This window comes from Durio zibethinus, chromosome 18, assembly GCF_047325235.1.
Source record: "Durio zibethinus cultivar Kanyao isolate XHJ-2024 chromosome 18, ASM4732523v1, whole genome shotgun sequence".
Taxonomy (NCBI): domain Eukaryota; kingdom Viridiplantae; phylum Streptophyta; class Magnoliopsida; order Malvales; family Malvaceae; genus Durio; species Durio zibethinus.
In genome coordinates, this window is record NC_143179.1 from 15,800,679 (window position 1) to 15,811,821 (window position 11,143).

The window sequence follows — 11,143 nt, forward strand, 5'->3', positions numbered from 1 at the left end:
GGTAGCATTGAGAAAAGTAGTAAATAGAGTAAGACATATCCATCTTGTAATCGCAAAAGTCATACAAAGCATACTTGTGGTAAGTATCAATAATTAAAGTAAGTAATCAAACTAAGTCCATTTTTTTCCTTTGTTCTATCTTTTTTAACTTTAAAATTAACATTTTTTTATTTATGTGGTCTTATGAATATTGCAGTAACGAGTTTAGTTCAATGTGAACTTCTAGCACTATTAATATGATTGAACCCTAACATTTTATGGTATGTTGATCTTTCTTTTTTTTTCTTCTTATAGTCTTTCATGATGTGCTTTGACTATTCAAATGATATTTTAAATATGTTACCAAATATGCTTCCATAGAAAGATGAAATTGGATTTCAAGTTACCACATTCTGGAGAATTAGTATATCACAAACTCTATGTAATAACTTTTTTATTTTTTTTGTTTTTGCCAACATAAAAAAAATAATTAAGCAAAAGGTGGTTTTTGAGACATTATAATGATTGAAGCTTAAGTATTATGTTATTTATTTGATTAATAAAAATATTTTTATTTATTTAATTTAAATTTAAAGAAAAAGCTTCTCCAGAGGTCTATTTCAAACCTCGAACAGGGCTTCATATGCTGTAACTGCATCAGTTGTGGTAATAGCCTAAGGGTTACCGTCATGATCTAATGTCTGTTCCAGTTCAACTATTAACTGTAACCACTAAACCAAATGATGAAGCTGTTATCCGAACCCATTCTTTGATTTAATGGTGTTATGGATTTAAGCATCAAGTTAGGAAAAGTGAATTCAAAATTAACGGTTTAAATTATCATTTGCAAAGTTTCATAGATTAAAGTTGAGTTTGTACTATTATAATGAATGAACCACTGGACAAATTAGGAAACATTTGTTCAATAAATTAGGATTAAATTAGGAAACATGTCAGAACATTACAGGCAAGATGCAAAGTTCAAAAGACATCCAAGTTGCATTCGATACTCCCTGATTGTGGCTAGAAATAGAAACAGTACAAACTTATGTGCCAGAAGGTGTTTCATTGGAGTTCAAATGAAGATGAGGCATAGTAAGTCTCAAACAAAGTGAATTCTCAGTGCTATACCGCTGGCTAGATAGTATGGATGACATTTCAATATTGGCTCTGCGCTCAATCTCTTCAAGTACTTTCCGCTCTGTAGGCATACTGGTAGCAGTCATCCCAGCTGAGTAAATTAACGGCTTTATATCATCTCTAACCATCTATGTCAAGGTTTTTGGGTTACAGCCACTAAATAAAGCTGTCACTAAGCCTCTGTTGTCTGAAACAACTTTTCTACTTCTATTATGGTACTGCGAGCATCTTCAAATTACGAGCCTTCCTTCTCGTTTGCCTCCTCCAATTAAACCTGAAATTAAATATGTAATTTGACAAACTTCATCTAATTAACTAATCTTCAATCAGATATATATAAAGTTATCTTGATAGGAAATTAGAAAATCCAAAAATAACCAAGTATAACTGGCAAAGGTTATAATCCAAATGCCATAAACATGTAGACTAAAACACAAGTGAGTAGAATTCTTCCATTTCTTTTCCAAATTATTCTTAAGTATTGAAAGTCAGTTATCAACCAATGAGAGGACCTAGAGCTCCTTTCTGGTACCTAAAAGATATCTGCAAATTCGGTTATAAACAGTGTACATATGGGGCACCTTTCTCAACTACATTCATGTTGTCTGCTATCACAAGAGCACGGGGTTTGGTAAAACCCCTAAACAACACCTATCCGGACATATTTCAATCAGAACTACAATCTGTTAGCAAAGGCCATGGCAATATATATTTCAACAATGGATTAGTGCAATGGATTTGATCATCAGACCATCCAGCTTTGGTGCACAACAAACTTCAATACTGAAACAGAACTAATGAAATGATATTGAATATCATTCTCCATCCCTAACTTTTAAATCAAATTCAATCAGGACCAAGTCATTGGTATACTAAACCCTGATTGGGATGATCAATGGGACTCTTGTAGAACAAACAATGAAAAAGAATCACATCATTGCTTATTAACAGTGAATTCAAAAAGAGAATAACTTCATCAAATACAAATGTACAATACCAAAGTTCCATTAAGGTCAGCCAATGAAGCCTCTAGCCGCTTGCGATAATCAGGGATCATCTACCAGCACATTTTCCTGTACCACCAAATAAAAATTTATATCTATAGAAAACAATATACATGAAGAAATTCCAAATTACAGATACTCATTTTTAGTAGGTGAACAAATATTAAATGAAAAATAACATGGGATTTCATAGATTCAACAGTAAGTTTACTGTCCCAAACAACGCTTAAATAGCAACAATTGGAGACAGTGACATCTATTGCTTGAGGTCAAAAGGGTCAGCTCATTTCTCTTTCATGTCAGCTGTTTTTGTAGTTTCCTTTTCAACCTGCAGCTATTTAACAATTCGTTTGCAAGTTGATGTCTTGATTTTCAGATATCTAACTGTTGCCATGAGCCCATGACTAAACTGTAAAAAACCAAATGCTTTCTGTTATTGATTTTCATACCATAAATCCAAAGATATATACCATATTCCTTTGGTTCAATAAATAGTTTATCCTTTCAGCCTACATTTCTATTATCACTTTTACTATTAGTTTCCTTGCATTTTCTAGGAACCCAAACAGATGGTTTAGATTTTTTTGGAGAGAAAAGTAAACATTTCATTAGGTAGAAAATTATTATTATTATTATTTTAAAATTGTAAAGATCAGGCTTGGTCAATCTTGTTTGGTAAATGGAAAGAAATCCCCCAAAGCATGACAAAAATACATACATATGAGAGGGGATCTGCAAATCAGAGGACTGAAAGTTGAAGTGAAGCTTCAGAAAGTAAAAAGAAAGACAAGAAAGAGAAAATGAGAGATACTCATAGCGCGGGAATACTTCAAGGATTCTTCAGAAGGTTTATTAAATGGAAAAAAATTAAAATTAAAAAACCTTGCAAAGAGAAATTGAAATTAGTGAGACGAACAGAGGTCAGAGACGAGAGGTTGAGAGAGAAAGCTCCTAAGTTTGGAAGCAGCGTAGAGAGAGAAAAAAGTTTGGAAATTAAGCAGCAGTGAGCCTAAAATTGACGTTAACGGCAGAAAAGATAGTTATTTTTTTAAATAATCGTGACAACTAAAAACCCTCACTAGTGGAGTTTTTAATTTCCACAGTGAATAAGATAATAATCCTTATTCTAAATTGGAACTAAAAAAAACGATTTATATAAATTAAAATCATATTAACTAGTAAAGTATCCATGAGCTTTGAACCAAAAATAACAAATCAGGAAATGAGCCGGTCCTCTATGATTGGGTTTTTAAAATATTTGGACACTGCAAAAACAAATCTAAAATCTAAAGCCAATATCAACACTTTAAAAAGATTGATTATTATACATGAGCAACACTAATTGTTATTGAAAATTCTATCCATGATCCATCAATAGCATCATAGCATGCTCTTTTTTTTTTTTTTTTTGTCCCAATTGACAATGATCAGAATATGGCGGCGTAGCTGTTGTGCTCCCAAGTCCACAAACAGTTTGACTAGTGTGAGTGTGGCAGTGGCACGTACCATATCGATGCCAACGTTTGCATAAGCAACAATCCCACAAATATCAGAGCAATTGCCGAGCTGCAAGATCTCTTCATTTGTAGAATTCGAAGTCAGTGTCAGGCTTCTTCACATTTGTTCTGTAACCCTTTTCAAAGTCCTTGGGAAGTATGACATATCGGTTCTTGCGAACTGCATGCATACCGGCTTCTTGACAGATAGCCACAATCTGTGTGAATCAAACGGGCATGCCTAATGATGAGTGAAAAAATAAAATAAATATTTATGACCTAAACTACAATATATGCCATAGCTAACCTCCGCAGCACTAATTTTATCTGGCCGAGAAACGTAATCCTCCAAGTCCACCTCATCACTTAGGTTCATTTTAGCACTGCAAACCTGTGAAGGGAAACATCACCTTAAACACAGCTAACAAAATAAAATGTAACTTTTCCTAATAACAATCTAACCACGACGGATAGAAAGGAACAATAAGAAAATACACAAACTATAAAGACAATCGCTAATTGCACAGAGAATTTCTAAAGACAATGATGACATAGGCATTTATACATTGCCCTACTTGCCTGGAAAACAAGCCTCTTCTGCCTTCTATCAAGCAAAGGGAACTCAATCTTTCTGTCAAGCCTTCCAGGACGTAAAAGTGCAGGGTCCAAAGTGTCTGCCCGATTGGTTGCATAATGACCTTAACATTCACAGTCTGATCAAATCCGTCCATCTAGAGAAGTTGGTTGAAAAAGCAATAGTTCAGAAAAAAGGTCAAGTAAATTTAAAATATCAAACTCCTCAAATATTTTGAGGGATAATATTCTACGTAACATCTTTATTGATACATCAACAAATTCCTCAACTCATATATACCTGATTCAAAAGTTCCATAAGGATTCGCTGAACTTCTCTATCGGCTCCAGTTTGAGCATCAAATCTAGCAGTAGCAATGGCATCTACCTCATCAATAAAGATGATAGCTGGAGCATTCTCTTTAGCAAGACGGAAGACATCACGAACCATCCTTGGGCCCTGAAACAAAACAATGCTCAATATATTATTATCCACCAATAGAAGAAGAAGAGAGTGGTCAATAATTAACGGAATCAGTAATAACAAAAGTCAAGTATCATGGCAGGCAACTAAGTCTTACATTAATTAGTGAATGATGAACTGAATAATGAAAACTAAAAGAAAAATGACTACTAGATCCCCTTACCTCACCCAAATAGTTTTGAACAAATTCAGATCCAACAACTCTAATGAAGGCTGCAGTTGTATGGTTAGCAACAGCCTTTGCAAGCATGGTTTTCCCGGTGCCAGGGGGACCATAGAGTAAAACACCTCGAGGAGGGTCTATCCCAATCTGTTTGTAGAGCTCTTGATGAGTCAATGGTAACTCCACTGCCTCATGAATTTCCTGCTTTTGAATGTCACATCCTCCAATATCCTAAGAGAAGAGAATAAGGTCTCAGATGCCAGAAACAACCACCAAAGCATAACCATTATCATTTTTATTCCAAAAAAGAGATATGTATTCAAAGAGAGTCTTGCTAATGCACTACAGTCTACAGCAGAAGACTGACCCTAACAAAAGAATCTATATCCAACAATCAAACAATACAAGAATGCACACGAATCAATTTGATACTGTTAAGGTTTAGGTATCAAATATGACCTAAGGTCCAAATATGTAGTTGGTGTCTACAAAGGTTCCATTTGATAATTGAAAAAGGAATTCAAATTTAATGTGAGTATTTCTTTACGAATTATTGAATTGGATTTAAATTCATCATATACGAATTATTTTACCTATTCATCGACTCATTTATTGTAAATTTTATTTAATTAAAAAATAAAATAAAATGAAAAATATTTAAATTAATGTACCTCGTTGACATCTTAATTAGATTTTTAAAACAAATTTATCTAAATAAAAACAAAAAAAAAGTTGCAAAAAGAATAGAAATTAAAAAAAAAAAAATAAGATGCTACATTAATATATCAAATGAGAGCCAAATAAAAGTAAAAATAAACAGAATTTATATAATGAATAGATGAATGCATAGATTACATCTTAATTATTTATAAATATAATATTTTATCCCTAAAATAGTTTTTTTTTTTTTAAAGAAAGCTTAGTGTCAAATGAATCTCACTTTTAAAACTTAAAATTTATAAAAAAATATTTGTTAAATATAAAAAAATTAATTAAAAAGGACAAAAGAAAAAACTAAAAAAATTAAAAGAGTGCCACACGATACTTCTTTGATCATGTACTGTTTATTCATACATGATTAAAATTTAATTTTTCAATATCATATTTTCTCTTACAAGGCATAATATCTTTTACAATTTTGCTTTTAGAGCATTGTCATGGACCAAGGGCTGAATTTTTAAGTCCACTAACAAATTATAGAAAAAAAAGTTAAATTGATAAAAGAAATGCAATAATTATTCTTAAATTCTTACACTTTTCTTCGTATATATGCAAGTCAAATGAATAATAATTAATGAGTTTGTATATAGATTTATATGTAAAAAAATAAAAATAAAAAATAGGCACTGATTGGACAGTTAAAAAAGGAGTACCACACACGCGAGTTTAATTTAACTTTATATTATAATTTTTAATTGATTTGTTTGTTTATTAAATTTTTTAAATATGTTTTACTTGATAGATAATGAAAATGATTTAATTGAGATTGTAATTTACTTGTAATATTTTACCTTAAAAATAGACTCAAGATTTATAAGGTTAAGAAAATATTGGATAAACAAATTAATGAAAATAGTATATATATATATATATATATGATATTTGAGATTCAAATTTGATATCTCATATTTATACTTATTAAATCATATATCATATATAATATTATATTATAAGATACATGATTATTCAATAAAATTTATTTATGTATAATCTTATATACACAATTTATATTTTTGACACGTACAATAATTCTTTCATTATAATTGTCTGCCAATAACCTTATCATTTGAATTTTAAAAATGTTTCAAATCTTAAAAATTAGATTTATTCAAATATTTTTATGTTCAATATTTCATAATTTTTATCCTCATTTAAATAAGATAAAGTTATTTAGATCATTCCAATTAAAAATTAAAATCTCATTTAAAATTTATAAAATATGTACATAATTTTTATGTTACATTTAAATTATATAAGTACATTATAAAACAATTTTAAAGTTTTATATTTTTTTATTAATTAATTAATTAATTAATTATTATTATTATTAGATTTGTAATATATATTTTTAATATTTTCATCTTAAATCAATTGATTTTTGTGTCATAGTTAATTAACTTTTATTTTCACTTAAAATTATTTTTTAATATAAATTTAAGTAAAATGTTATAAAAAGATTTTCTTTGATAAGTTAAATAAGACCATAAATCCATAACAACATATAATACTTATATTTATTTATTATTTTTATTGCAATAATATTTTTTTCAATGTTTTATGAGTCCTATTATGTATGTAGAATAATGATAATTATATAAAAAAAATTCTTTAAGAAAATAATTAAGAACAAAATAAGTGAAAAAAAATCTTTTATATTCAATTTTGGTGTGGGGTTAAATTGACATCATACATAAAAAAAAAAAGATAATAATATATGACAAAACATTCACTAACCAAGTAATTAACTTTTAATTAAAACAATGTTAAATTTAAAACCAAATTAAATTATCGATCTTTTATAAATGTTTAAAAATAAATAATTAAAAATATATTTTTTCTAAATTCAAAATCACACATGTCTTTTTAACTTTTTTAATTTTTCAATATTTTATCTTTAGTTTCTTTTTAAAATAAAAAAAAATACATATCACTTTAACTCTATTAATAATATGTACTACCTCATTTTTTTCAATATTCGAATTTTCTTTAAAATTTATATTATTTTTTGATTTTGTTGTTTATTTTACTCAAATGATTTTTTTTTCTTTTGATATTATTTATATTCAATTCATTTTTATTTGTCAAACATTTCTTAATTGATATTTTTCAATATTTTAATCAAAATCATAATTTAGTGAAAGCATGTAAATTTTTTTATTATTTAATTGTTTATTTAATATTTTATTTTTATGCTATTTTAAAAAACCAATATTATATATATTTAATTCTTTTTTACTTTTTGTTCCATATCTAATATGTTATTTTTTTTAGATTTGTTTTCAATATTTTGATCAAGATAATAATAGTAAAGTTTAATTTTTATGATATTAATTAAATATGTATTTATATTTTATATATGTCATAAAATTTTAAAAACTTAGATATAATTGTAAAAAATATATAAATTTTGTAATTTAAACATATATTTGAAAAAAAAATTTCACACAAGAGCTACAAGTTAGTTAGATTAGATGACTTATAACGTGTGCGTAAAATTTCTCACAATGTGACACGTTTATTTACATTTTTACTAATATTTATATAATTTCTTTTCAATTCTTTTTTTAGATTTAAATTTTTTAGTAAAAAATCAAAACTTTTGTAAGGACAAAAAAATTAGAAGTTGGGGTACTAATGTAGTAATACCCAAAACTTCAAGGACTAACCGCATATTTTATCCAAATAAAGCGTAACCTTCACGCTTTGATAAACCTATATAATTGCTTTTCAATTCTTTTTTAGATTTAAATTTTTTAGTAAAAAATCAAAATTATTATAAAGAAAAAGAAAATTAGAAGTTGGGGTGCTAACATAGTAATACCCAAAAGGACTAACCGTATGTTGTACCAAAAGAAAGAGTGAAGCATGTTGTATCAAAAAGAAAGCGTGAGCTTCACGCTTTGATAAACCCGATACGGTGAAATTGAAAAGCTTCCTTTCGGGGTTCAGCCATTTTTTTTACTATTTTTATTGTTTTTTAAATTTTAAACTCAATAAGGTAGCAGGCCGTATATGAAAAGGTTTTTTATGTAGAAAAACTATAAAAAGTTCTTAAATCTGAAATTGCAAAAACACGCGTCCTAAAAGGAAAAAAAAAAATAAAGATAGTGCTATCTTCTATTATAACTCGCGAGACTCAGAGTTTCAACATCAGAGTCGTGCGATTTTTCTTTTTATGTGACTCGTGTCAATGAATTTATCTATTCATTATAAATTAATTAATTTCTTAATCTCCGATTTTAAGCAATCAAAATTACAATTAGATTAAATTTAGAGAGTAGACAAAATAATGGTTCCTCTCTATTTATGACTTTACAATATAAATTTTTAATTTTTTTAGACAACTTTTTAATAGTTTTTCGGTGACATATTTGATACCCATGAAAAGGTTTTTTCAAGACATTTATAATGGATTTTATACCTTTTCATTTGATTGTGTATTTTAAAAATTATAATATTTTTAAAATTGATAAAAATAATTTTTGACAATTTTAATAACACAACTTTATGTCACTGAAATTTCACATTTCAATAAGTTTTTTAATTAATTTTTTGATGATTTTTGTAATATGATATGTGATCTTAATTTTAGTATAAGTGACTCGATTAAAAAAATTTTTTGTTAAAAGAATTAAAATTTTAAAACTAATTAAATAATTTTAAAATTTAAATATCGAAATACAAATGCAAAAACAAACAATAGAGAGATGAAGGCGGAGGCAATAGATACCTGCTATTGCGCACTATATGTGCAACATAGGTCTTTAGTTGCATATTCATTCTGGAAATTGCATGCGTGGAATACATACTATCCATATACTAGAAACCGAATCTCGGCCTCTCTTCCTCTCGGCCTCTACTTTACATCGCATCAGCTTCGTTAGCATCATCATTGGGTGCAGCTCTCTCAACCTTAATAGAGTGATAATATAAACGACGCAAAAGCTTACCAAACAACTTGATTTCATCTTCAGATACGTGCTCATAAATTGTCACTACATCACCAACTCTTAGATCATGAAAATCAACAAAAAGTAGCCATTCCTTCTGCAAAACAGGCTTTTTGAAGCCTGTTTTGCGGATCGAGCAAGCAAACGTCCACACGCGCCCACTACTCTCTTCTTCATGAACTGGAAACTCCATGGGACGAGATCTGCTACTTGGGAAGAAGGCAAGACTCTTGGTGGGTATATCCAATCTTTTGCTAATATCAGTTGGAGCGAGAAGCTTGGAGAAGATCCGTCTCCTCATATCTGTGCATATATATTGTTAAAAGTATAATATTATCACTCTTTCTCTTTCCAGACAAAACATTGAAAAAATTTCAAATTATTAAATCATAGCTCAAAACAATTTCATATTTTTCAAAAAAAAAAATGGAAGATTCAGTAAGAGAAACTGATTACCTTCTTGAAATGCAATTTGAAACGTTTATTATAGTGATGAAAACGGGGAGCAATTGTTTCGTTTACTCTCCAAATTTGCTCATAGGTTAGAATCAAATATGAAAAGGTTGACATGTTAAAAATACATAAACAAATAATTATAGACGCGTGTCACAAGATAAAGCCGATCGTACAATCTATTTTTTTTTTACGTTTTTAAAATTGATATAAAATTAACACGTGTCTTATCTTTTCAATTTCACCGGTTTATCAAAGTGTAAAGCTCACACTTTCTTTTGATAAGATATACTTGTAATTTTTTGACCTTATATACGATTTTGATTTTTTATTAAAAAATAATTGAAAAAAAAAACATCATATTAGTAAAAATGTAAACAAACGTGTCACGTATGAGAAATTTTTATACACACATTGTAAGTCATCTAATCTAACTAGTTTATAACTCATATTATGGATAAATTATTTTATTTATTTAAATATATATTTATATCAAATATTGTGGTTGGGAACGGAAGCTCCAACGGGAGTTTCGGTTCCACCACCATTGCTAAGGCTGCCATTCGCGCTTTCTCCGACTTCGAATTTGGCTTGAAGAGCAAGAAAAGGAAAAGTAGAAAAGATTAAAAACTACCAGTCCTTGGGTTTTCATAGACTTCCATGTTTTTTTGAAAACGACGCCGACGTAACTTTGTCAGACTTTTCTGCTTCAGCCCAATATGTTATAATCCAACATAGACACCGGTGCTTCTATTTAATAAAATTTATCAAAACATCTATTTTAGTATAAAATTTAATAAAAGAATAAATAATAATATTCATTTAGGTGGGATATCGCTCATTGTTATGGATTAAAATTTTTTTATTTATAATTTTTATTCATAGCTTTTTTAATTTTATTTAATTTTAAAAAAATAAAAGATAAAAAAACTCAAATGAAAGCGAACATGATACTTAAATTGACAAATTTTTTTTTACAAAATATCAATTATAAGAAAATTTTTAATTTTTTTGTGTGAAACTCATTTAATATCAAATTTTAAATAAAAAATCAATAAATACATATATAAATATAAAATTAAATAAATATACTTTTATTCTATCATTAGTTTTTATTAAAAATCAACTTGGATTGATTCAATATTGATTTTTTTTAAATACGTTCATATCGAATCTAAACA

The 11,143-nt window shown here is 28.1% G+C and overlaps 2 pseudogenes across 1 annotated transcript; both read right to left on the minus strand.

Annotated features, from left to right (window-relative positions):
* Nucleotides 1-896: 896 nt before the first annotated feature.
* On the minus strand, nucleotides 897-2,517 carry LOC149513761 (tubulin-folding cofactor A-like; annotated as a pseudogene).
* Nucleotides 2,518-3,323: 806 nt separating this feature from the next.
* LOC111300619 (26S proteasome regulatory subunit 6B homolog) lies at nucleotides 3,324-10,137 on the minus strand (annotated as a pseudogene). Its single transcript, XR_016329921.1, has 8 exons — nucleotides 9,966-10,137; nucleotides 9,510-9,812; nucleotides 9,290-9,418; nucleotides 4,840-5,070; nucleotides 4,494-4,652; nucleotides 4,199-4,350; nucleotides 3,927-4,010; nucleotides 3,324-3,837 (listed from the first exon to the last, which is right to left on the minus strand). The product of XR_016329921.1 is annotated as a 26S proteasome regulatory subunit 6B homolog (transcript).
* Between the last annotated feature and the right edge of the window lie 1,006 nt (nucleotides 10,138-11,143).